The following is a 2,730-nucleotide window of genomic DNA, read 5'->3' on the forward strand; positions in this document are numbered from 1 at the left end:
TAGAATTGCAATGTTTGATGGCTGTATGAAACCAAGAAAAAATACTGTTTCATCTTGTGAGCTATTAACAATTGTATGATAGTTCCAGTGAGGGAAGAGATGGATGTCTCTAATTTTAAAAAGTACCACTATTGGTAAATTGAAGGAAATTACATTCAAAAACTCTGTTCCTGAGTATTTTGTTTCTCACAAGCAACTTTAGTTACACATTAAACATTGAAGAGCTGAATTGATTTGCAGTAGTTTTCATAGATTATTTAAGAAACTTCTCAGATTTTATTTCATATTATCTCTCGTCTTTTTATCAGCTTCAGCAGTGCTCACATCAGTTGTTCATCCCTATGCATCTCACTTTACAAGAGGAACAAGATGATGTTTTGGTGAGTATATGAAAGTGTTTTTGGTATATTGGTATACTGTATTGATACTTCTGTTATATAGAAAGTTTTTGTCTTGATTATGCTGTTAAAACATTGTTACAGTCCAGTCCTTTAAAAATGTATTTCCTGTTAGCTTTCAGAACTTAGGATAGGTTATAAAAGATAGCTATCTAAATGGCTGTATAGGTTACAGGGATTGCCAGTAATTACCAAAGTGATTATAACAGTTTGAAATATCAACAAATGATTGGAATCGTTGTTACATTCTGCACTTGCAGAAAAAGGATTAGTATGATACATATATTTTTATTACTGTACAATATGCAGTGGTCATTTTTTTTAGCCTATGATCACTAGAATTTACAGTTAAATACACAATTCAGTGGAGGAATGAAACAACAAACATAGAAGTTTTCATGCCATGATTTGCATTGTGGGGGGAAAAAATGCAACTAAAAAAGATTCAGGAAAAAGCATTACAAGGATCAAGTACAGAAGTGGTGCATTAAGTCATTTAGTCAGCCACTAACAAAAAGTTAATAATGCCCTTAGAATTTGTTCATTTCTTGCATATAGCTGTTTTTTATTCTCATGAAAAGTCTTTATGAAGAAAAGCTTCCATTTTGTCCTTTCTTAGTTGTATATGTGTAAAGTAATATAAACTGGATTAACTATGATTTACTTTTTGTGCCTTTCATGTTCCAGGTATTCTTTACTGTTAAGGAAAGATAGAATAGAATAGGTGGAAAGGAAGCCATCTTTTGTTATTATTGATATTTGTAGAGAGTATATAAGTATAAAGAAAAAAAATTAAGATCTGGAGGGGCATTTTTAAAGTGATAAAAGTGATGATTTTGTTAATAATCATTTTATATTCCTATCCTAGGATGTGGGATTTTATAAACATTTGTTTACTAGAAATGTTTAAGGGTGACTGGATAACTATAATCGCTTGACTAAAGTTGTAGCATTCTCTTATTAATTGAGAGTTTATAACAAAGATGGGAGTCGGCATTGCATTTATTGATATGGAGGTGATGGTTAAAATGTCTGGCTATCAAAGGTTCTAGCAAAGAAAATGGTTTTCTGGAAAGCATGCGGTTTATTATATGTAATTGTACCCAGATAAGTAGAGATTAATTTGTGTATGATTTTATAGAGACTTGTCAAAAGTAACAAATTACTTTGTTACTTTGCAAAAAAAAAATGTAAAAAGGGGGTAAATTTATGATATATCAGTAGATTGAATTGTAGCTAATAAACTGAAGGTAAGCTCTGTGTATTAAGAATCTTTCAGAAATTTTGACAAATGGAAACTGCAGCTCTTATTGTACACTTAACAAAAGAAAGAATGGGTTTATTTAAGTTGTTTTGTCAGAGTTATATATTTATTCTGGAATTTATACACAACTTATATTTGAAAAGGACAAAATGATCACTGTTACTTAATATACTCTATGATAAAACATAAATTTAAAAAATATTTCTTTGCTGTGAATGGAACTGTTTTTATTGCTTGTAATTATAACTTTATCTTTAGTAAGTTTCCATCATATTTGCTTTTTACGGATGAAAAGGAGACACCTTGAGTGACCACAGTGATTTTACCATTTAGGTGACCTGATGCAATGGATCACACATGGTCAGATATCCAGATTGGTTAAAAAAAAATAAAAACGAAAACACTATGATCTATACTTGATATTTGCATTAACTGTTTGCCTGTTGCTTGATGACAGTATTAATGGGGATATTGAAAAGGTAAATATAACACAAGGAATTGTAGAATGGAATAATAACTTGAAAAAGTGTGAACACATAATTGTTATTTAATTTTTGAGAAAGCTTGCTGCACCTTATTCATGTATGAAAATACTGTAGGCAAGTTTGATAAGTGTTTATCAGTGTTCATGATAAGATCTTACTATGAAATCTTGTCTTCAAGCTCTGTTGTATTATGGTTAGGTAAATAAGTTTGTACACATTGCAGAACATTTTTTTTTTCTTTTGCCTAGCCAAAGACTAAGTATTAGGAAAATCAGAATTGAAATAACTGGCATTTGGGGGTAGCTGATGTGTAGGTGTGAGAAATGGGTTACAAGTTTGAAAAAGCTTAGGAACCACTGTGCTGTTATGTCATGTCAAATAATGAGGCATCTGGGTAATGCCTCATTACGTCATGAGTCTATGTCCCAATCACCCAGGGATGGAGGAGCTTCTTCTGGAGTATTTTCATCCTTTTGCTCTGATATTTACCCATTACCTGGAGATAGATAATTCACATTCATAAAGTTCTTTATGTTTGAAATTCATTCCTGGTTTTTATATAAGGGCATAACATACATAATAA

The 2,730-nt window shown here is 31.0% G+C and overlaps 1 protein-coding gene across 1 annotated transcript in view; it reads left to right on the forward strand.

Annotated features, from left to right (window-relative positions):
• Positions 1 to 2,730, forward strand: part of LOC119593002 — a gene marked incomplete in the record, with an annotated part of 27,513 nt that overhangs the window by 5,272 nt on the left and 19,511 nt on the right. The window contains 1 exon segment of the mRNA XM_037941892.1: positions 309 to 380.

Source organism: Penaeus monodon, chromosome 31 (genome assembly GCF_015228065.2).
Source record: "Penaeus monodon isolate SGIC_2016 chromosome 31, NSTDA_Pmon_1, whole genome shotgun sequence".
Lineage (NCBI taxonomy): Eukaryota > Metazoa > Arthropoda > Malacostraca > Decapoda > Penaeidae > Penaeus > Penaeus monodon.